Source organism: Pongo pygmaeus, chromosome X (genome assembly GCF_028885625.2).
Source record: "Pongo pygmaeus isolate AG05252 chromosome X, NHGRI_mPonPyg2-v2.0_pri, whole genome shotgun sequence".
NCBI lineage: Eukaryota > Metazoa > Chordata > Mammalia > Primates > Hominidae > Pongo > Pongo pygmaeus.
The window spans coordinates 3,882,083-3,906,831 of record NC_072396.2 but is presented as its reverse complement, the minus strand read 5'-3'; the positions used below and the strand labels follow the sequence as shown (position 1 = coordinate 3,906,831).

The window sequence follows — 24,749 nt, the reverse complement described above, 5'->3', positions numbered from 1 at the left end:
TTTGTTTTAATAATGTATTTTATTTAATCCAGTATATCAAAAAATGCTATCATTTCAAGCTGCAATCAGTATGAAAATTTTCGGTGAGACATTTTACTATGCCTTTGTTATCATGAGTGTATTTCACACTCACAGCACATCTCAGTGTGGACCTGTCATGTGCTCAGAGCTCCACAGCCACTGGAGCCGACAGCCGCTGCATGACTGTGTAGTTCTACAGCCTTCTGTCCATCCCTGGTGCTCTGGGGTCCCCACAGTGGTGCTCGTTGGCATTTAATCTCTGTGCTTGTGCTTGTGCTGTGTCCCTCCAGAATCTTTCCAGAATCATGCCTCCTAGGCCGTCATTGCTCAAGTCCCCCTCTGGGACCAGAGGTCCTCCTGGTGAGGCCACGGCTTCTGAACGCCATGGGTATTTGGGGTTCCTGCACACCCTGTCACACCTAAAGCCACAAGAGTCCTGGTGCTCAAGTGCTCGAGTGCAGAAGAGGGACTTAAGGACTGCAGCCCGCCAAACTTCCCAGCAGGTGTCGGTCACACCGGGTCATGTCACTGCTGAGGATTTCTCAGGTCCCCAGGGCATGGCCTGAGATTCTTGGAATCCTGCAGGATTTCTTAGGGTTTCAACATTTCCTGCTAAAGAACCAACAATTCCTGGAAGGGGCGACGCTTCAGCCTTTATTGAGCAACGTGCAAAAAGAAAACCGGTGGGCCGGGCGCAGTGGCACATGCCTGTAATCCCAGCACTTTGGGAGGCCGAGGTGGGAGGACTGCTTGAGCCCTTAGAGTATGAGACCAGCGTGGGCAATATAGTGAGACCCTGTCTCTACAAAAATAAATAAAGAAGAAGAAGACTGGCTTACAGCCAGCAGAGACGAGACCTTGCCTCAGTGGGCCTCAGGCGTGGAGAACTGGGCTCAGGCAGGGAAAGGGATTGGAGAGACAGAAGGTGAGGAGAGAGGAATACAGGGCACACCTTGTCTCTTTCCCATGTCGCTGAAGACATCAAGGACTCTCTCTCTCTCTCTCCTCATGCCCTCCTTCCCTTCATCCCCTTCTCCCACCAACGTCTCTCTCCTCCAGGTTCCCAGGAGGCTTAAGGAGAATATAATCCCTTTATGTCCGCTTAGGAGGCAAAAGATTCCTCCCTCGTATTTGTCATCTTAAAACAACAGCCAAGAGCATGCCCCCTATGTATTTGTCAAATAGCGTCTGCCATCAGCTGGACACTTCCACACCCTTCTACAAGAATGACCTCATTGACTCCCCGTAACAACCCTGAAGAAGACATTGTTTCTGTCCCTATTTTACACATGAGGAAACTGAGGCCCAGGGACGGTCAGGGGGTCACCCGGTTGTGTCCCTGGGGGCGGTTCCAAACTTCATGCTCTCACCGTGAGTGGCAGCTTCCTGTCTCTGTGGGGTGCCTGCACAATTGGAGGCAGAGTCAGACATGTTCGGGCGTTTTGCTATGAAACAGTTTACTCTGAAATAAAGCAAGCCTGTGGGTGTTGGACTGAATTTTGCAGAGTGGATTTAAATCCAGACTTTCACAGAGTGGATTTAAACCAGAGATTGAGAGCAAGTTCTTAGTTCTAAATGCTCCCGCCAGCTTCCATCCTGACCAGAAATGAAAGCCTGGTGCTGAGACAGGCCCCCAGCCCCCTGCCGTAACCACCCTGAGTCTAGTTCCCTTCACTCACCCCCACCCCGCCAGGACCCCCAGGGAAAGTCAGCTAAAGGCAGGAGAACATATCTAACCGCTGTCCAGTAACACCTTCAAATGTGAAACTCCCACTTAATTATGTTGCCATTACATTTTAGTCCATCCTGTTTTTCAACTGTGAACACATTTTATTTTTTCCTTCCTGCCTTATTCAACTTTCCTGCTTTCAGGGTTTGAATTTCAAACCTGTGCATGTTTCTTGCTAGGTGCCAGCAAGCTCATAATTAATGAGACCTAAGGAATTTGGACTCCACTAATTTGCATTACGGGATGGTTTTGACAGAAGCTGGCAATATCGAACCTTTGCTGCACGAAGAAAAGGCTTGCTAATCATTTTAATGGCGTAAACATGGCAGGTCATGGAGCCATGTGACTGTTTACATACATGTAAACAGTTCGTGCTGTTTTCTACTTGCTCTTTTGTACATAGTATCTGCTCTTCGGTTTTCAGGACTCTCAGTGCAGCTACCTCATCCTTGGGTAACTTGAGCGTCCTTTTGCTTTTTGCTTTGTTGTTACATTTGCATTTGACCTGTTATTGTGTCCCAGAAAGCATCTTGCAGGCCATACCGATCCGAAAATGGGTAAATATGTTCTGTTTTCATCTCTTAAAACCCTACGCGTCTGGCATTTCAGAAGCTGCGCGATGTTAGATCCTTCATGTAACAACCAACCCTAGGTGAAGAGACTGCTAAAACAGGAAAAAGGTTTTCTGAATCAACGAGCAAAACCTTGCTGTGAATTTCCTAAAGATGGCACAGACAGGATAAATACATACTCCCAACTTGGAAACAGGGACATTTGAGGCAAAGCCTCCAGCACTAGGAATACATATTCCAGTCAGAGAAAAAGAACTGGTAATTGCCAATCTGTACATGAACTGTGAGGGGAGTCCCCATGCAATGACACTGCAATCACCTTTGAACTAATTGGCAGGAAATAAATAAATACAGGAATGTGGCTTCTGAGTTTTAGTATAATGTTTCAATAACCATCTACGAATAATTAGCTGATTCAGGACAAGTGTTTTCAAAAGTGTATTAAAATATAGCTCTGATCAGGCCGGGCGCGGTGGCTCATGCCTGTAATCCCAGCACTTTGGGAGGCCGAGGCGGGCAGATCACTAGGTCAGGAGATCGAGACCATCCTGGCTAACACGGTGAAACACCGTCTCTATTAAAAATACAAAAAATTAGCCGGGCGTGGTGGCGGGCGCTTGTAGTCCCAGTTACTCGGGAGGCTGAGGCAGGAGAATGGCATGAACCTGGGAGGCGGAGCTCACAGTGAGCTGAGATCACGCCACTGCACTCCAGCCTGGGCGACAAAGCGAGACTCCATTTCAAAAAAAAAAAAAGTATATATAGATAGATAGATAGATAGATAGATAGATAGATAGATAGATAGATAGATATACATAGCTCTGATCAATTAATTGGCACAAATTCTCCTTCAACAAAGCTAATGAATTGTTTCTCATGCATTAGTAAATATTCCATAACTAGAAATTGTGTTTTCCCTTACTGTGGTGCTGATATTGTTAGCATGCATCCGAAAATGTGACCTTGGATATTCCAGATATATTCTTGGATTCTAGCATAGTAATTATTATCTCATTTTACTGGGTTGTTTTTTTTTTCCTCCAAGCTTCCCCCGAAAAGTGCTATACTAATTAGGAATTATTCTCATTTGTTCATTAAAGCAAGCCCTCAAAAGATATCCTTAAGATCATGATTTATTAACTGAAACCAGATTATTATATGTTCCCAGCTTAATAAAAGTATAATTGGGCCAGGCACGTGGCTCACACCTGTAATCCCAACACTCTGAGAGGCCGAGGAGGGTGGATTGCTCAAGCCCAGAAGTTGGAGACCAGCCTGGGGAACATAGCAAAACCCCATCTCTACTAAAAATTAAAAAAAATTAGCTGAGCATGGTACAGCACCTGTAGTCCCAGCTACTCAGGAGACTGAGATGGGAGGATTGCCTGAGTCCAGGAGTTTGAGAACAGCATGGGCAACATAGCGAGACCCCCATCTCTTCAAAAAAATTTAAAAATTGGGCCAGGCGGCCCAGGTGGCTCATGCCTGTAATCCCAGCACTTTGGGAGGCTAAGGTAGGCAGATCACTTGAGGACAGGAGTTTGAGACTCTTCAAGGCTGCAGTGAGCTGTGATCACACCACTGCATCCTAGCCTGGGTGACACAGCAAGACCCTGTCAAAAAAAAAAAAGAAAAAAAAAACACACTACAATTTTTCTTTAAATATTTTATGTATTTATTTATTTATTTATTGAGACAGGGTCTTGCTCTGTCACCCAGGCTGGAGTGCAGTGGTGCAATCACAGCTCACTGTAGCCTCGACCTCCCAGGACCAAGAGATCCTCCACCTCAGCCTCCTGTATAGCTAAGACTACAGCCATGTGCCACCACACTCAGCTAATTTTTTATTTATTTATTTATTTATTTTGTAGATGCGGGGTCTTGCTATGTTGCCTATGCTGGTCTCGAACTCCTGGGCTCAAGCAATCCTCCTGCTTCAGCCTCCCAAAGTATTGGGATTACAGGTATGAGCCATCACACTCAGCCATTCTCTATTTTTCTGCATTTTTTTATTGTGGTAAAATATATATAACATAAAAATTGCCCTTTTGGCCATTTGTAAATGTTCAGTTCATGATGTTGATCACATTTATGATGTTGTACAATTATCACCACCATCTGTCTCCAGAACTTTCTCCTTTTCACAAACTGAAACTCTGTTCCCGCTAAGCAATAACTCCTCATGCCTTCCTCCTGCAGCCTCTGGTAACCTCTAATGCATTTTCTGTCTCTGATTCTGCCCATTCTAGATATTTCATAGAAGGGCAATCATACACTATCTGTCCTTTTGCATCTGGCTTATTTCATCTAACCCAATACTTTCAAAGTTCATCCATGTTGCAATATGACTCAGAACTTCATTCTTTTTTAAGGCTGAATAATATTCCATTGTATGGATATGCCACCTTTTGTCTATCCATTCACTTGGGCTGCTTCTACCTTTTGGCTATGGTAAACGACCCTGCGATGAACACTGGTGTGTAAGTATGTGTTTGGGTTCTTGCGTTCAATCCTGCAGTGTATACTACAAAGACGAATTGCTGGATCACTTGGTAATTCTACGTTTAACTCCTTGAGGAACTGCCCAGCTCTTTCAGCAGCTGCTGCACTGTGTTACATTGCAATTGGCCATGTGTGAGTGTTCCAATTTCTCCACATCCTCACCAACACTTGTTATTTTCTGTTGGTTGTTTGGTTGGTTGTTTAATTGTAGCCATCCTAGTAGGAGTGAGCAACACTCACTCTTGATAGAAAAACACACTGAAGATCTAATTTTGGTGCTGCAGAGAACAGGGGGACTGGGTGATTAGGAAGCAAAAGAAGCCTCTGGGAAGGAGGAGTAGAGAAGTGAGGGGTGAGAAGGAAAATGACATGGGACAGGGATCATAAACTGTGCACTGGGTTTATGTTATCATTAGCCTTTCCAGAATATGGAGGCTTGGCCTATATCCCTCAGTCAGGGTCTATACACCAACGGGAAGAAATGCACATGTGGATCTCTTTCACCTTACAATGATCTGAGTAGAGCAAGATAACTCAGAGGGAAAAAGGCTATTTTCTGCTTAACTGACATTACTATCTGATGAGCCCTAGTCTCTGAGCAACACAGGGGGCCATAAATTCATTAGGAATACTGTTCCTACAAACTTGTTCGACCTGTAGCCAGAAACATCCAAGTTTAAAAAAAAAATAGGTGTAGTATACTGCATAGCATGTTGTGTATCACATGTAGTCACCATTGAGGATATTTACCTATTGGTCTTTTTCCTTCGTTACTACAATAGACAATTAAATGATAAACACTTTGATATCTTTAAGACATATAAATAGAAAAAAAATCAAGGGGATTTGGGTGTTTTTCATTATATTTGTGTGTCTATGATAAAAAACACATAACTGGGCCAGACACAGTGGCTCATGCCTATATTCCCAGCACTTTGAGAGGCCGATCTGGGAAGATGGCTTGAGCTCAGGAGTTAGAGACAAGCCTAGGCAACATAGGGAGACCCCATCTCTACAAAACAACTTAAAAATTAGCTAAGCATGATGATGCATGCCTGTAGTCCCAGCTACCTGGGAGCCTGAGGTGGGAGGATTGCTTGAGTCCAGGAGTTCAAGACCAGCTTGGGCAAAATGGCAAAACTCCATCTTTACAAAAACTACAAAATTAGTCCGGTATGGTGGCGCAGGCCTGTAATCCAAGCTACTCAGGAGGCTGAGGTGAAAGGATCGCTTGAGCCCAGGAGGATGAGGCTGCAGTGAGCTGTGATTGTGCCACTGCTCTCTAGCCTGGACAGAGCGAGACCCTGTCTTAAACAAACAAAAGTCACCCAGGGGGTAAATATCAGAGCCTGATCTTTAAAAAGATATATTGTGTGGTTGAAATGTTAAAAACCTACCACATCAAGTGTTGGTGAGGATGTGGGGAAACTATAAACCTCATACACAGTTAGTACAAATGTAAAATGATACAACCATTTTGTTGTTTTTTTTTAATCACTTCACAAAGTTTGTTTCTGAAAGAGTTAAAACATATATCTATAATAGGATCCAACCTTTCCAGTTATAGATACTTATCCAAGAGAAATAGCGTAGTTCCATACAAAAACTGATAAGCAAATGCTCATAGCAGCTCTATTTGTAGTAGATAGAAACTGTAAAAACCATAAACAATCCTAATGTCCATCAATAGATGAATAGAGAAACAAACCATAATGCAACATACAATGGAATACTACTCAGCAATAAAAAGGAATCAATGACTGATACATGAAACAGCATGAATGAATCTCAAAATTATCACCCTTAGAAAAAATCCAGACAAAAAAGAATACAGACTGTCTAACTCCATTCATATAAACTCAAGATAATGTGGCAGGAAGCAGACCAGTGGTTACTTGGGAATAGAAGAATGGGGAAGGGCTGGAGGGAGGGGTTACAAAGGGCTTGAGGAAATGTTTAGAAGTGATAAGAATAGTAATGGACAGAATCATGGTTCCCCAAAGACTTCCATGTCCTAATCCCCAGAACCTGTGAATATGTTACTTTACATGGCAAAGGGGAGTTAAGGATGTAGATGGAATTAAAGTTGCTAGCCGGCTGACTTTAAGATTATCTTAGATTATCTGGCTGGGACAATGTAATGACAAAAGTCCTTAAAAATGGAAGAGGGAGGCAAAAGCATTCAGAGTCAGAAGGAAGTATGACTACGGAAGAATGGTGTCTTGGTCAATATTGAGTTACTGTAACAGAATACCTGAGGCTAGGTAATTTATAAAGAAAAGAGTTTCATTTGGCTCATGATTCTGTGGCTGGAAATTCCAAAATTGGACAACTGCATCTGGTGAGTGCCTCAGTCTGCTTCCATTCATGGTGGAAAACAGAAGGAGAGTGGGTATGTGCAAAGAGACCCCATTGTGAGAAAGGAAGCAAGAGAGAAACTGAGGAAGCCAGACTCTTTTTAACAACCTGCTCTCTCAGGAACTAATCCATTCCAGTGAGAGCAAGAACTCACTCACCCCTGAGGGACAGCATTAATCTATTCATGAGGGATCTTCCGCATGACCTAAACACCTCCCACGAGCCCCCACCTCCCACATAGCCACATTGAAAATCAACTCACAACATAAGTTTTGGGCTGAAACAAACCATGTGCAAACCATAGCAAATGGTCAGAGAGATGCAACATTGCTGGCTTTGAAGATGGAGGAAGGGGCCATGAGCCAAGGAATACAAGAAACCTCTAGAAGCTGGAAAAGGCAAGGAAATAGATTATCTCCTAGAGTCTCCAGAAAGGAGTACAGCCCTGCTGATATCTTGATTTTGGCCCTCCAAGACCCCTTGCAGACTTCTGACCTTCAGAACTGTAAGATGATAAAATTATGTTGTTTCAGCTGGGTGTGGTGGGACGCACATGTAATCCTAGCTACTCGGGAGGCCTGCTTAAGTCCAGGAGTTTAAGACCAACCTGTACAACATATCGAGACTATCTCTTAAAAAATAAAAACAATAGGCCGGCACGGTGGCTCACTCTGTAATCCCAGCACTTTGGGAGGCCGAGGTGGGCGGATCACTTGAGGTCAGGAGTTCGAGACCAGCCTAGCCAACATAGTGAAACCTCATCTCCACTAAAAAAAAAAATTAGCAGGGCGTGGTGGTGGGCGCCTGTAATCCCAGCTACTTGGGAAGCTGAGGCAGGAGAATCATTTGAACCTGGGAGGCGGAGGTTGCAGTGAGCCGAGATTGCACCACTACACTCCAGCCTGGGCGACAAAGTGAGACTCTGTCTAAATAAATAAATAAATATAAAAATAAAAATAAAAAAATCAACCAAACATGGTGGTGCACACCTGAGCCCAGGAATTTGAGGCTGTAGTGATTTCAGTGTGAGCGACAGAGCAAGGTTCTGTCTAAAAAAAAAAAAAAAAAAAAAAAAATTATGTTGTTTTAAGCCACTAAGTTTGTGGTAATTTGTTAAAGCAGCCATAGGGAACTCATACTGCTCCACTCATTATTTCCAATGTGGCGATGGTTTCACAGATGTATACATATAACAAAACATCAAATTATAATTGTCCATATGCACACTTTATTTCATGTCAATGGATATCTCATTAAAGCTGTTTTTTTAATTATTATTATTATTATTTTTTTGAGACAGAGTCTCATTCTGTCACCCAGGCTGAAATACAGTGGCACGATCTCGGCTCACTGAGCTCACCTCTGCCTCCCAGGTTTGGCTCGTTGCAACCTCAGCGTCCTGAGTAACTGGGATTACGGTCATGTGCAACCACTCCCAGCTAATTTTTGTATTTTTAGTAGTGACGGGGTTTCACCATGTTGGCCAGGCTGGTCTCAAACTCCTGGCCTCAAGAGATCCGCCTGCCTCGGCCTCACAAAGTGTTGGGATTACAGGTGTGAGCCACCACGCCTGGTCTCAATAAAACTGTTTAAAAAACACTTTTTGTGGCCAGGCGCAGTGGCTCAGGCCTGTAATCCCAGCAGTTTGGGAGGCCGAGGCAGGTGGATCACCTGAGGTCAGGAATTCGAGACCAGCCCAGCCAACATGGTGAAACCCTGTCTCTATTAAAAATACAAAAAATTAGACAGGCGTGGTGGTGACGCCTGTAATCCCAGCTACTCGCGAGGGCGAGGCAGGAGAATCCCTTGAACCGGAGAGGCAGAAGTTGCAGTGAGCTGAGATTGCGCCACTGCACTCCAGCCTGGCCAACAAGAGCGAAACTTTGTCTCAAAAAAAAACTAAAAAAACACTTTTTGCAAAACAGATCTTCTTTGTGATTTCTTTTTTCAATCATCACATGCAGAAATACATAGGAAAATCGACCGGGCGCGGCGGCTCACGCCTGTAATCCCAACACTTTGGGAGGCCGAGGCAGGCGGATCACGAGGTCAGGAGATAGAGACCATCCTGGCTAACAGGTGAAACCCCGTCTCTACTAAAAATACAAAAAAAAAATTAGCCGGGAGTGGTGGCGGGCGCCTGTAGTCCCAGCTACTCAGGAGACTGAGGCAGGAGAATGGCGTGAACCCGGGAGGCGGAGCTTGCAGTAAGCCGAGATCGCGCCACTGCGCTCCAGCCTGGGCGACAGAGCGAGACTCCGTCTAAAAAAATAAAAAAGAAATAAAAAAAAGAGAAATACATAGGAAGATCACCCATGTCAATTCAATGGGCTTTATTATGAACTGTATGCATTACATATCACTCTATCTCTCGTAAGTCTATAAGCTTTACTGTCACTTGTACCTGAGGGATATTATAGGCCGGCTCAATATGTTTGACATTGGATTACTTACAAGAAATTGATCTAGCTTAATAACATAAATATTCATCTGTAATTTTTCTCTTTTCTTTGGTATTAAAATAACTGTTATTAAATTATATCACAAACTGAACTAAAAATTATCATAAAGGTTATAACTAAAACCAAAGATTATCAACCACACTAAAAATCTAAGTGCACTTACAGTATAAACAAGAGCTCTTCACAGTGAAAGAATTATTTCTGTATGTACTCATGTTCATTATAGATATACTTCATCAGAGTAAAGTGGAGGTCTACCTATAATAAATTGTTAGCTGTGTAAATACAGCCTTTGAATTAAGAGTCAAAGAAGTAGGCAGATCCCAATTCAGTCCTGGTGTATCAGGTAGGGTCCCTGCAGGAAGCAGATGGCATACACAGAAGGGTTAAGTAAAGACAGTTAAATGCAGAAGCTATTTACAGAGAAAGGTGGATAGAGTTAAGGGGACCCAACTAGAAGCTGGAGGGGAAGGGAGCTAGGTGTGGAAGACTGTACTGTTTGTTCTCAATTGACCCATTCCTCCCAGCCAATGTCATGTGCTCCTGTAAGCAGAATATACTTCCTTGCCCCTTTGACCTTGAGCTTAGCCATATGACTTGCTTTGGTCAATGGAATGCAAGCAGATGTGACAAACACCACTTTGGTTTTTTTTGTTGTTGTTGTTGTTGTTGTTTTTGAGACAGAGTCTCTTTCTGTCGCCAAGGCTGGAGTGTAGTGGCGCGATCTCGGCTCACTGCAAGCTCCGCCTCCCGGGTTCATGCCATTCTCCTGCCTCAGCCTCCCGAGTAGCTGGGACTACAGGCGCCCGCCACCACGCCCGGCTAATTTTTTGTATTTTTAGTAGAGATGGGGTTTCACCGTGTTAGCCAGGATGGTCTCGATCTCCTGACCTCGTGATCCGCCTGCCTCGGCCTCCCAAAGTGTTGGGATTACAGGTGTGAGCCACCGCGCCTGGCCGACAAACACCACTTCTAACAGAACTTGAAATGCACTGGTGTGGTTGGCATGCACTTCAGTGTCTGCTTTTGGCCTTGAGAAGAGCAGGTGCCAGATAGGATCTGGCTCCAGATATGGGAAGAGTGCATGGAACTGAGCCAAGTCTAGTCTGTTAGAACTCAGCAAAGGCAAAGCTGATGCACAGCCTGCATGCCTTATGAACAAGAACTAAATGTTTCCTGCAGGAGCAAAAGCACACCAGACAAACCGGATGGTACCGCCTGCAGGGACCAGCCTCCGTGACACACAGCACGGCAAAGAAGAGCCGAGAATGGATGTGGGGGCAAACTGAGAAGAGTCACCCAGGAGAGCATGGAGGGAGAAATGCAGGGAGATTCATTTCCATGAAGGGCTGAGGACAAGAGACTTCAAGCTGTGTGGCTAAGAGGCAAACACCACAAGCTGAATGAGGGGAAAGGAGTGAAGAGAGGGCTCTGAACAGAGAGACACTCAAATTTGTCTCCTAACCAGGTTTTTCACTGGATCCATATTCTGGTGCCATAACAAAAGGAGAAATAACAAGGGATCACATGAAGGACTCAGAAATATTCTGGGATACATTGCCAAGCCAGGGCAACATGGTCCCCTTCTAGCAGGCCACACATACAAGACCACCCTCAGCTTTGACTTGTGAGGGCTTGCAGTATAGCTGGGGTAGTGCCCAAGGAGGCGGGCAGAACAGTGGTACCCTGCATGTTACAGTGGTGCCCCCAGGAGGTCTGTCCTTACAAGCCTGAGGACACTCCTCAACCCTTCTGTGAATTTCTTAAAGTCAGGAACCCACCCTCGCACTCTGCAGATATGGGTAGTGCACACTTTAATAAATATGCACCAGTAAATACTTACAGCTGTGCATTTATGTGCAAGCGGCTCCTCCCCCAAGAGATGCAATAAATACATGAAATACGGGGGGCGGGTGAGAACGGAGGATGACGGGGGCCTTTTCCAGGCAAAGTCATTTACCCATCACCTTGTTGGAGTCTCTGCACAGTTTATGCTGGACAGTGGCAAGAAAATGGATTTTCTCATTTGTCTTGGTGGCAGTCTGACCTCATTTTTGTTTTTTCTTTGAGATAAAATCTAACGGAGAAGTTTGATTTTCTAACATTTTAAATTAGGATCCTACATGGGAGAAATACAGAGTCTTAAACAGGAGGACCTAGACTAACACACAGAGTAAGGTAAGGCTTTACTGGAGAAGAAATATACACATAGATAGGTAGATAGATGATAGATAGATAGATAGATAGATAGTAGAAAGACAGAGACAGAGACAGAGAGAAAGAGAGAGAGGTGGTCTTGTTCTATTGCCGAGGCTGCAGTGAAGTGGTGTAATCATAACTCACGGCAGCTTTGAACTCCTAGGTTCAAGCAATCCTCTCACCTTGGCCTCCCGAGTAGCTGGGACTACGGGTGCATGTCACCACACCTGGCTAATTTTATTTTTTTAGAGATAGGATCTTGCTATGTTGCCCAGACTGGTCTCAAACTCCTGGGCTCAAGTGATCCTGCTGCCTGGGCCTCTCAAATTGCTGGAATTACAGCCATGAGCCACCACGCCCAGCCAGGGGAAGCAACAGCAAAGGTGAGATTTAACAGGTTGACACAAGCAAACAGGGCATGGGAAAAGCACTGTAGGCAGGAGGAAACAAGTATATGTAATTCCTGAGAGAAAATGGAGAAAGGTTCCCAACCTCAGAGGGTAAAGGGACTCAGGAGAAACATCCCGTGAGGCCATTTCGTCATGTCACACGTGGACTGCACCCACCAAGAAGTGAGGGGGAAAGTAGGCACTGCCCTCAAAATCAGAGAATCCTGCAGAACCTGATGACACGCTCTGAGCTTTAAAAACAAGTGCAGCCTGGGTCCCACCCCCAGCAACATTAATTTGATTCATTGTCCTGGGATGGGGCCCGGGCTTTTGGGATTTTTTTTTTTTTTTTTTTGACGGAGTTTTTTGCTCTTGTTGCCCAGGCTGGAATGCAATGGTGTGATCTCGGCTCACTGCAACCTCTGCCTCCCGGGTTCAAAGCATTCTCCTGCCTCAACCTCCTGAGTAGCTGGGATTACAGGCATGAGCCACCATGCCCGGCTGATTTTGTATTTTTAGTAGAGACGGGTTTCACCATGTTGGTCAGGCTGGTCTCAAACTCCTGACCTCAGGTGATCCGCCCACCTCGGCCTCCCAAAGTGCTGGGATTACAGGCATGAGCCACCGCACCCGGCTGGGCTTTTGGGATTTTTAAAAGCTCTTCAAGCACTTTCAATGTATAGCCGACGTTGAGAATGGCTGATCTAAAGCCGTGGTTCTCGGCCAGGCACGGTGGCTCATGCCTGTAATCCCAACACTTTGGGAGGCTGAGATGGACAGATCGGCTGAGCCTAAGAGTTCAAGACTGGCCTGGCCAACATGGCGATACACCGTCTCTACAAAATATACAAAAATTAGCCTGGTGCGGTGGCACACGCCTGTAGCCCCAGCTACCCAGGAGGTGAGGTTGCGGTGAGTCGAGGTGCCACTGCCTGGACAACAGAGCGAGACTCTGTCTCAAAAAAATAAATAAATAAATAAAGCCATGGTTCTCAAACTTCAGCATGCATCAGTGGCACCTGGAGGGCTTGTTACAATATGAATGGTGGGGACCCACTCCCAGAATTCCTGATTCAGGAGGACTGAGGTGGAGCTCCATCATGTGCAGTTCTAACAGTTTCTCAGGTGCTGCTAGGGCTGCTGATCCCAGGACCACAGTGTGAGAACCATTCAAAGAAGCGAGGCAGGAGATGTTTGAGAAAGACCCAGCTGTAGGAGTCAGGGGGCAGGGCCTACAGGTAGATAAAAGGTGGTAATTCTGGGAAACTTGCAGGATTAGAGGTAAGGAGGACAGGAGCAGGGAAGAATTCAATATGGCACTAGAGGGTAGGCATCCCTGGAGTGTGTATACCCTAGCAACTGGAAGCCGTTCTTGGTAGGGCGAGGTAGCTCATGTCTGTAATCCCAGTGCTTTGTGGGGCTGAGGAGAGAGGATTGCTCGAGCCCGGGAGTTTGAGGCTGCAGTGAGTTATGACTGTACCACTGCCCTCCAGTTTCAGTGACAGGAAGGAAGGAAGGGAGGGAGGAAGAGGAAGGCAAGACGGGAGGGGTGGGTCATTTTTGCCAGAAGTCCAAGCAAGTAGCCAGGAACAGAGACACCCATCTGAAAGAAGATCCATCCTTGGGTTGTGTCCCCATCCCTGGAGGCCAGAGACAAGCCTGTCCCTGAAAGACAAGGACACAGAGAACCCAGCATGGATGCAGTCATTGGACAGGGGCAGAAGGGGACGAGGCATCAGGAAGAAGGAGAGGCAGAGTTGGTAGAACCCCGCTGGCAGGCAGATGTTGGGGCCAGCAGGAAAGGAGCTGTAAAGTTTGGAGTCCCCAAAACTCATTGAGGGGCATTCCAATCACCATCCATTGAGACTTTGATTAGGGGCTCAGGAGTCGGCATAATTAACCCATCTGCCCCTCGTCTTCCAGTCTAGGTGGTCTAGATTTGATAACACTGCTGGGGGAGGGAATGCAAAGGGGGCAATGTGGAGGTGAAAGCGATGCGGTGGGAGGAATCTGGAAAGAGTAAGTGTGTGGGCAGAATGCTACTACAGCCCAAAGGTGCTCACCCCCGGTGTACATGCCCCATATAATCCCCTCCACTTGAGTGTGGGCAGGACCCGTGACCATTATGAGATGCCATTCCCATCATTAGGGGACTGATTGGTTGCCTTTGAGTCAACCAAACAGGAGATTATCCTGGGTGAGTCTGACCTAATCAAGCGAGCCCTTAAAAAACACAGAGACTTTTCTGTTGGCTTCAGAGATGAAGCAAACAGCCACGGTGTGAACTGCTTGTGGGAAGGAACAGCCTCTAGGAGAGGAGGGGCCGCAGCCCTACAACCACAAAAAACTGAATTCTGCCAAAATTCAGTGAGCTGGAAAAAGAACTCCAAGCCTGGGGTGATATCCAGACCCAACTGACACCTTGATTTCATCCTGGTGAACCCTGAGCAGAGGATCTGGTTGTGCTGTGCCCAGAATTCTGACCAAGGTAAAGTATAAGATAGTAAATGTGTGAAGCTTCTAAGTTCATATATAATATATATTATATATCATAGTCATATGTATATGATTTATTATTTGTTATAACGAATTGGCTCACATGATTATAGAGGCCGAGAAATCCTAAGAACTGCAGTTGGCAAGATGGAGACCCAGGAGAGCCAACAGTATAAGTTCCAGGTGAGTCCAAAGTCCTGAGAACCAGGAGAACCAATGGCGTAAGTTCCAGTTGGAAAGTCAGCAGGCTGCTGATGTTTCAGCTCAATTCCAAAGGCAGGAAGACTGATGTCAGCTCAAGCAGTCAGGCAGCAGGAGCTCCCTCTTACTCAGCCTTTGTGTTCTATTTAAGGCTTCAACTGATTGGACAAGGCCCACCTGTACTGGGAGGGTAATCTGCTTCACTCAATGTACAGTGCAAATGTGATCTCATCCAAAATCACCCTCACACACACCCAGAATGTCTGACAAAATGTCTGGGCACCCTGTGGCCCAGTCAAATGGACAAATAACATTAACTGTCACTCCAGTCCACCAAGGAAAACTTCCTCAGTCTGTCACCATTTTAATATATTTTTACAAACTTTTATTTATTTATTTATTTATTTTGAGATGGAGTTTCACTCTTGTTGCCCAGGCTGGAGTGCAATGGTGCGATCTCGGCTCACTGCAACCTCCGCCTCCTGGGTTCAAGTGATTCTCCTGCCTCAGCCTCCCGAGTAGCTGGGATTACAGGCATGCACCACCATATCTGGCTAATTTTGTGTTTTTGGTAGAGACAGGGTTTCTCCATGTTGGTCAGGCTGGTCTCGAACTCCCGACCTCAGGTGATCCGCCCACCTCGGCCTCCCAAAGTGCTGGGATTACAGGCGTGAGCCACCACACCCGGCCTTTTACAAACTTTTAAAACTTGCTAGCATGTGGAAGATGGACGCCCACTGACTGACTACATCCAGAAAGAGTCCAGTCTGCCTTTGGTCCTGTGCTTGAGGGGAGGTATCTAAGTTTCCTCTTTCTTTTAAGCTGTTGACAAATCTCATTGCACTTTTTTTTCAAAAAAGTTGTGGCATACCCCCATCCCCGAAAAAAATTGCTAGCATGAAAAGAACAGTTGGGCCACATTCCCTTTGTAGTTTTTTTGGGGGGGTTTTGGTTGTTTTTGAGACAGGATCTCACTCTGTCACCCAGTCTGGAGTGCAGTGGTGCGATCACAGCTTACTGCAGCCTCGACCTCCTGGGCTCAAGTGATTCTCCCATCTCAGTCTCCTGAGTAACTGGAACCACAGGCATGTACCACCACTTGGGACCACAGGCATGCACCACCACTCCTGGCTAATTTTTGTAGACCATGTTGCCCAGGCTCGTCTTGAACTCCTAGTCTCAAGGGATCCTCCCATCTCAGCCTCCCAAAGTGCTGGGATTATAGGCATGAGCCACTGCGCCCAGCCTGGAGAGTGATCTTGGATGAGATTCACATTTGCACTGTAGAGTGAGTGAAGCAAATTGCCCTCTCTACTGTGAGTAGGACTCGTCCAATCAGTTGAAGGTTACTGAAGGCCAGATACTCCTGGCCTCTAACGATCTGCCTGCCTCCACCCCACAAAGTGCTGGGATTACAGGCATGAGCTACCACATCCAGACACTTTGTAGTTATTTGTGTGACTTCAATGAAGCGGGGATTGGCCAAAGAGAACTCAGTGTCCTGGAGGAAGGCCTTTAATATTACTTTCTAGCATAATGAAGTGGCTGTTTTATTTTAAGAGTTATGAAGTTCACTGCAAGGTTTTCAGGTACCTGAATTCCAACCCCAGACTTCTGGGGCCCCCTGCACTCCCTGAGATCAGGGAAGCACAGCAGCTCCTTATTCCAAGGAAGGGCAGGGTCCCTGCTCTGAGAGCCCCCAGGCGCCTCTGCCCACCTGTTACAGCACTCATTATAGTCTGATGTAGGGTGGGCTTATGTCCTTCCATAGGCTTCATGCTTTTCCAGGGCAGGAATCATGTCTTCAGTGTTCTGGGTTTTCCTGAGCACTTAGCAGTGGGCACTTGCAATCCTCCAATGTTGGTTAAGTGCATGCACTATTAATAGCATTCCAGGCCGGGCACGGTGGCTCACACCTGTAATCCCAGCACTTTGGGAGGCCGAGGCAGGCAGATCACTTGAGGTCAGGAGTTCAAGACCAGCCTGACCAACATGGTGAAACTCTGTCTCTACTAAAAATACAAAAATTAGCTACTCGGAAGGCTGAGGCACAAGAATCGCTTGAACCCAGGAGGCGGAGGTTACAGTGAGCCGAGATCACGCCACGGCAGTCCAGCTCTGGGCGACAGAGTGAGGCTCTGTCTAAAAAAAAAAAAAAAAAAAAACCCACAAGCATTCCAATAGCAACTTTCCATTGCATAGCGATTCATTCCCCAAGTGTGTTCTTCAGACCAACATTCACATCTGCTGGGAACTTGTTAGAAATGCAGATATGGCCAGGCGCAGTGGCTCATGCCTGTAATCCCAGCACTTTGGGAGGCCAAGGCAGGCAGACCACTTGAGCCCAGGAGTTCCAGACCAGCCTGGCCAACATAGTGAAACCCCATCTCTACAAAAAAATACAAAAATTAGCCGGGTGTGGTGGCATGTGCCTGTCGTCCCAGCTACTCGGGAGGCTGAGGCAGGAGAATCGCTTGAACCCGGGAGGCGGAGGTTGCAGTGAGCTGAATCACGCCACTGCACTCCAGCCTGGCGACAGAGCGAGACTCCGTCTCAAAAAAAAAAAAAAAAAAAAAAAAAAAAGCGGATACTTGGGCCTCCCTCACACCTGCTGAATCAGAAGCTCAATGACTGGGGCCCAGCCACCTGGGTTCCATAACCCCTCCGGAAGGTTCTGATGTGTGTGCAAGTCAGAGAGTCACTGCTCTAGCCTAATGGTTTGTATTTTGGGTCAATCAGCCGCTTCATAATTCTCAGGTCTCTTCCCCCCAATTTTTTGGTAGTTGTTTTATTTCGTATTTTGCACTGAATTCTGCAAAGTCATATAAGTAATATTGTGCCTGCTCACATTTGTACTAATTGAGATCCATGTTTCAGTGAATCATCATAGCTTCAATGTGTTGAGCAAATACTGTATACCAAGCCTAGTACTGAATACAGAAGTTACCTTGCCCTCAAATCCACCCTGTGAGAGAGGTAATGCTAGCCCCAGTTCTTAGAGGCAGAATCCGAACACAGCTGTTTAAGTGACGTGTGTATGTTCCCATAGCAGGTCATGCTGCACTTGCAACTCAAAATCACCCTCACACAAACCCAGAATGTCTGACCAAATGTCTGAGCACCCCGTGACCTAGTCAAGTGGATAAATAACATTAACCATCACACCAGTCCACTAAGGGAAAACATCCTCAGTCTGTCACCATTTTAATATATTTTTACAAACTTTTAAAAATTGCTAGGAGGTGGAAGATGGACACACTCTGTCTGACTGCAATATCCAGAAAGAGTCCAGTCTGCCTTTGGTCCTGTGCTTGAGGAGAGGTATCTAAGTTTCCTCTTTCTTTTAAGCTGTTGATAAATCTCATTGCACTTTTTTTTCAATAAAGTTGTGGCATTCCCCCCGCCCCCCAACAAAAAATTGCTAGCATGAAAGAACAGTTAGGACACATTCCCTTTGTATTTTTGGGGGGGGGGTGTTTGTTTGAGACAGGATCTTACTCTCTCACCCAGGCTGGAGTGTCTTGCTTCAAAGTTGGTGTTTGTGACCCCAGACTAAATAGTCTTGGAACCTTAGACTCTGTCTTACAATAGGCACCAATCTTTTCGGGCAACCAAGTATTTTGCAACAAAAAGCAGCTTGATGGAGCTAGCACGAAGTGCCACCAGTCAAGCTTGGAAGAGCAACAAATGGGTTCTTCTTGCTGAATTGTTTAACCACGAAATGTGTTTGTCCTGCAAGCTTATTTGCAAAGCGTACTCTTTTGTTCTGGGGGAAGACCCACGCCTCTTTAAGGAACAGAGCAGACCATGCCAAAAGCACTTCAAGGCCTTCCTTATCTGTGTCAATCTGGCACCCTGTGAAAGCTTCGGGGCCTTTCTACTCTGCTCCAAGCTCCCTGCTCCATCCAGCTGGTCCTGGAATTGGCTTTCTCTGTCTGCCTTCGTGTCACCCTCCCCCACCTGAACTCCCTCCCCAGAGCCTTCCAAGTCCACCCTTCTCTTCCACTCTAACCTCCACAGCATTTCAGGCCTCATTGACCATCTCTCTGACATTGGGTGTGGCACCATGATCATGTTTGGGGGTCCCTAAGCAAACCCTGACACACACATGGGCCATTCCGCCTCCTGCCTCCTAGTCCCAACTGATAGACATTGTCACCCAATGCCTGAGCACCATGAAAGTTGAGGGAAAGAGGAAGAACTGCATCTTCCTCCTCCTCAGAGATCTCCGCTGGGGACTGGCTGATTCCTTTGGGGCCTTAAAACATTTCCATTTGCAGAACGCCCCTAATAAATGGAGAAGTAAAGCTATAAATCCTTACCGTATTATTTTCAGAGCAAGAAAGATGGTTACAGATGGGTGGCAGATGGGTAGCGATGGATGGAATCAGTCGATGGATAGTAAGAATAGGTCCTGTAGAAATAAAACACAAGCATTTGTGTATTAATTACTGTATTAAGTCTGTTTAGACTGCTATGACAAAGTAGCATAGACAGGGTGGCTTAAACAACAACGATTTCTTATCCAACAGTCCTGGAGGCCGGAAGTCCAAGATCAAGATGTGAGCAGGGCTGGTTCCTACTGGGACCTCTCCTTGGCCTGTAGATGCTGTCTTCTCCTTGTGTCCTCACATGGTGGTCCCTCTATGTGCGTCTGTGTCCTCATCTACTCTTCTTATAAGAATTCTAGTCATATTGGTTTAGGGCCCACCCTAGTGATTTCATTTTATCTTAATTGCCTCTTTGGAGATCCTATTCCCAAATACATTCACATTCTGAAGTACCAGGGCTTAGGGCTTCAACGTATGCATTTGTGGGGGGAGCATAATTCAGTCCATAACACTTGCCCATTGCTGAGTAACAAACTGCCACAAACGCAGTGGCTTAAAACAACACACATTTGTTATCTCAGAATCTCCATGGGTTGGGAATTTGAGCTCAGCTTAACTGTGCCTTTTGCTCAGGGTTTCACAAGGCTGTAGTCAATGTGTCAGCAGAACTGCATTCTCATCTAGAGGCTTGGATGGAAAAGAATCCACCATCAAGATCCCTCAGGCTGGGTGTGGTGACTCATGCCTGTAATCCCAACACTTTGGGAGGCTGAGGCAGGAGGATCCCTTGAGCCCATGAGTTTGCGACCAGCCTGGGCAACGTAGTGAGACCCCATCCCTAGAAAAAATTTAAAAATTTGAAAAATTAGCCAGGTATGATGATGTACACCTGTAATCCAAGCTACTCAGGAGGCTAAGGTGGGAAGATCACTTGGGCCCTGGAGGTCGAGGCTGCAGTGAGCTGTGACTGCACCACTGCAGTCCTGCTTGGATAACAGAGTGAGACTCTGTCTCCAAAAAAAAAAAATGGTTTCATGAGTCAGGGCACTGGCTTCTTGCAGGCTGCTGGCTGGGGGGCGGTCCTGGTGGGGCTGCCCTTGGTTCCTTGCCCCATGGCTGCTTGCTTCTTCAAGAGTGTGCATCAGGGAACCTCGTCATTGGAGTGGCATCCCATCTCCTCTGCCATATTCTCCTGGTTAGAAGCAAAACAGGCCGGGCACGGTGGCTCACATCTGTGATCTCAGCACTTTGGGAGGCCAAGGTGGGTGAATCACTTGAGGTCAGGAGTTCGAGACCAGCCTGGCCAACATGGTGAAACCCTGTCTCTACTAAAAATACAAAAAAATTAGCCAAGCGTGGTGGCACACGCCTTTAGTCCCAGCTACTTGGGAGGCTGAGGCAGGAGAATCTCTTGAACCCAGGAGGCAGAGGCTGCAGTGAGCAGAGATCACTCCACTGCACTCCAGCCTGGGTGAGACAGAGCGAGACTCTGTCAAAAAAAAAAAAAAAAAAAAAGAAGCAAAACATAGGTCCTACCCACACTTAAGAGGCCAGAAGGCCAGAATCCCACAAAAGAACAGGGATCATGAAGACCCCCCCACCTCCCCCCGCCCCGCCAAAAGCAAAGTTTGTTCCACACACTTTAGGGGTGGGAGAAATGAGAGAAAAAATAGTAATAGAAAGCCAGCAGCACAGGGTAAATTTTGCCCCTTCACAAGTTTGCCTGAGGTTGGGCCACATTCACTCACCCAATCCCCAAAGTTATCTGTTTAGACCATCCACCCCAACAACCTGGAGCAGTCACTGTTTTGCAAGAGCTTTAGATGAAGACTGTAATGAAACACAACCAAGGGAAAGATTGGTTTTAAGTATCACTTACTCATCTTCCTCCACCTGCAATTTTCAGCCCCAAAATAACTTGGAGGAAAAAAAAATCCTGGATTATTTACATTTGCTCGCTATTTTTAACCACTCTTCTGTTTAAAACATTTAATATCTTCTGAAGCCCCATTAGAGCCTATTTAACCTGTAGCAAGATATTGTATTTATTTTTGCAGCTATTTTCATCTGCTTAGGGAACTTTTTGTTTTCATCTGAGCTTTCAGAAGGAAGTTAAGCAAGGTCAACAGGCCTGGCTGACTTGTCAACTGGTTGTGCTGGGTTCTTAATCATAAAATGGAGCTAAATTCAGAGCAACTTATCATGCATCTCTTTTTATGTGGCTCAGTTTTTCCATTACTTGAAGTTCCCAAACATTAATAAACCTAAATGCACTATTTTTGGTGGGAATGAATGCATTATGCTTTTCAGAGTTGATGTTTTTTACATAACTAAATCATGTTGGCAACAGGGAGGAGAAACCACCCTTTGTAGGGCATATAGCAATTGGATTTTTTCCTACTGATCTGGAGCTGTTGAAGCAGGGAATGGGGGAGGGGGAAGAAAGGGGAATTCGGCACAGGGAAAATACACCCACAGATTCTGTTCACTATTTTTACTTGATATTTTTTGTGCTACAGGTTGCTTTTGCAACCACTAAGCAAACATTTTCAAGAGGCTTTAATGAAAAAGATGTGTTTGGAAGAAAGCAAAATGACTCTACAAGACTCTAACAGAAAATAAACTTGTAATTCTTTGAGCTGTAGTTAGGATAAACATTTGATCCTAGAGACAATCTAGTCACGTGAAACCAAAAGCCTGTAGTCTCAGCAACTAGGGAGGCTGAGGCAGAAGTATCACTTGAACCCGGGAGGCAGAGGTTGCAGTGAGCCGAGACTGCGCCACTGCACTCCAGCTTGGGCGACAGAGCAAGACTCCGTCTCAAAAATAAATAAATAAATAAAATAAAGACAAAAATCCAACCTAGCCCAAGGCTGGTGCAGTAGACACTGCAACAGAATATAAAATGAGTGATTAAAACTCAACAAGAACCATTCAGGAGACCCATGAGCTGGAATATTCTGTTTTACCCTCTTCCTTCTCTTCCCCACCCCACCACGCCTTTGCCCTCCAAGGGTTACTTTTGCTGCACGTTACTTTATTCTTTTTCAACCAGCTTTGGCACAAAAATGTAGTGCTTAAGTGTTTAATATTACATTATTCATATTTCCCTCTTGATGTGTTTTAATTCCACCCTTCAATGTTGGACAAAGACATACAAATTGTATTTCTACACTTTGATTTGGCTTGACAGGTTCTTGTAGCTAACAGCCACTGACCAGAATTTCTGTAGAAGATAGAATCCATAGATCGATACAGCTTTCAATATGTTCCAAATCTGGTATTGCTTATCCTTTTTCTATAAGCTAAGCTGTTATCATTTACTGCCTCTAAGAAGGAAGAAAACAGTTATTTGCCCAATGAAGCACAAGCAATCAACATCCTGGTTTCAATATAGATGGCTGAGGAACCAGTGCCGGGAAATGTGTGAGGGGACTGAACCTACACTAATATGTATATTTGCAGTAGGTTCTGATTTCAGGTGTTCCTTTTTGCTACTTCTGAAATAAAAACTTGGCCAAACATCAAGTAGAAGGGTCTTTTGTGCTTCTGCAGTCCAGTGGGGAAATGGTTCCTGGTTATTTTTCATGTACTAAATTAATTTTATTTTGAAAAAAGTTTTACGAAAGTTTTTCCTGTGTTCTTTTTAGTTGAGATGAAATTCACATAACTAAATTAGCCACTTTAATGTGTTCAATTCAGTGGCATTTAGCACATTTACAGACTTGTGCAACTTTCACTTCTGTCTAGATCCAAAACATTTCAACAGCCTCCCAAAAAGCCCCATACCCATTCAATAGTCACTCCCCATCCCATCGCCTTCTTCCAGCCCCTGGTAACCACTAATCTACTTTCTGTCTCTATGAATTTACCTATTCTGGACATTTCATATAAATGAAATCATGTGATATGTGATCTTTTGTGTCTGGCTTCTTTCACTCAGCATAATGCTTTTGAGGTTCTTCCACATTGTAGCATGTGTCAGTAATTCATTAAATTTATTTTTAAATGAAAATAATATTTAAGGGCACTTTCCTGTGTTCAACTATTTATTGATCACCTGTGTGCAAGGCACTGTACTATACATAGCATGATGTAAAGGTTGGCATTCTCTGTGAAATAATTGTAGGACACGAGCATGAGTCTCCTGCCTGCAGCACCCCACTCCCATGCCTCAGTCTCTGACATAAAACTACTAGAGGTGGCTGGTTCCCAGAGTAGCCAAATCCCTGTGACTCATAGGCTTTTCCACCCTCCCTTCTCCCCTTCTTAGACAAGATCCGTTTCCCCCAAGACCACACAAGCCATTTTAGAATTGTCGTTTGAACTCATGATATGTCAATGAACAGAAAGCATAGCACTGTGACTGTCATAAAGAGTCGGCCCTCAGGAGAGGCCCAGCTTGCAGGGTAGAAACGCAAAATGCAGACAGCAGTGGTAACTGATGACACAGACTACATGGCTTCCTCCAGTACAGAGGGTGGCCCCCAAGGCTCAGGGCTGTGAAAGGTCCCGGAGGCCTCACCGAAGCAGTGAGACTTGGAGGAAGGGGCGGGAGGGGAGACTTGGAGAGGCAGGGTGATGGCCTTCATGGACAAAGGGAAGATTTTAACAAAGACTTGGCCGCGAGAATACACGTGGCCTTTTTAAAAAACGAGACACAGACCATTTTGTTTAGAAAGATTTGTTTGGAAACGAGGATGCAGCGATGTCAACGTTGGTTCACTTGAAACGGAAGCAAACGGGAAAATAACATCCCACTTTCCTTCAGCCCCCGCCCACAACCCCCGCCTTGTACCTGATCTTCTCCAGCCCAGGAGCAACCATAGTAGACCACTGAGACGTCTCCCCGCGTCTTTCCATCATATCTTTTTTCCCAGCCAGCCCTAACGGAACCCAGGTGGTTCCTTCAACGGGTCCCACGCGGCGCGGGGCGGAGGGAGGGGGACTAACTCTGGGCATTCTGTCTCTCCGTAGTTTGCTTCCCATCATGCCCCTCTCCCAAGGTCCTGTCATGGCCGCCCTCTCAAAGCAGTTTTCCATTATGCCCCTCTCCGGAGGGAGTTTCCCACCATGGCCGCGTCCCAAAACAGTTTCCAGTCGGCCGGGCGCGGTGGCTCACGCCTGTAATCCCAGCACTTTGGGAGGCCGAGGGGGGCGGATCACGAGGTCAGGAGATGGAGACCATCCTGGCTAACACGGTGAAACCCCGTCTCTACTAAAAAATAAATAAATAAATAAATAAAATCAGCTGGGCGTGTTGGTGCACGCTTGTAATCCCAGCTTCTCGGGAGGCTGAGGCAGGAGAATGGCGTGAACCCGGGAGGCGGAGCTTGCAGTGAGCCGAGATCGCGCCACTGCACTCCAGCCTGGGCGACAGAGCGAGACTCCGTCTCAAAAAGTAAATAAATAAATAAAAATAAAAATAAAACAGTTTCCAGTCATGCCCCCTTCTCAAAGAAGTTTCCCGTCATGTCTCTCTTCCTTGC

At 45.8% G+C, this 24,749-nt stretch overlaps 1 long non-coding RNA gene across 1 annotated transcript in view; it reads right to left on the bottom strand.

Moving 5' to 3' along the window:
- The window catches only part of LOC129025078 (uncharacterized), a 29,099-nt gene extending 4,929 nt beyond the window's left edge, over positions 1-24,170 (bottom strand). Inside the window, exons 1-2 of the long non-coding RNA XR_008497168.1 lie at positions 24,059-24,170; positions 19,252-19,343 (exon numbers count right to left, since the gene is read on the bottom strand). This is a non-coding gene — a long non-coding RNA (uncharacterized LOC129025078). The remainder of the gene's footprint in view (positions 1-19,251; positions 19,344-24,058) is intronic.
- Between the last annotated feature and the right edge of the window lie 579 nt (positions 24,171-24,749).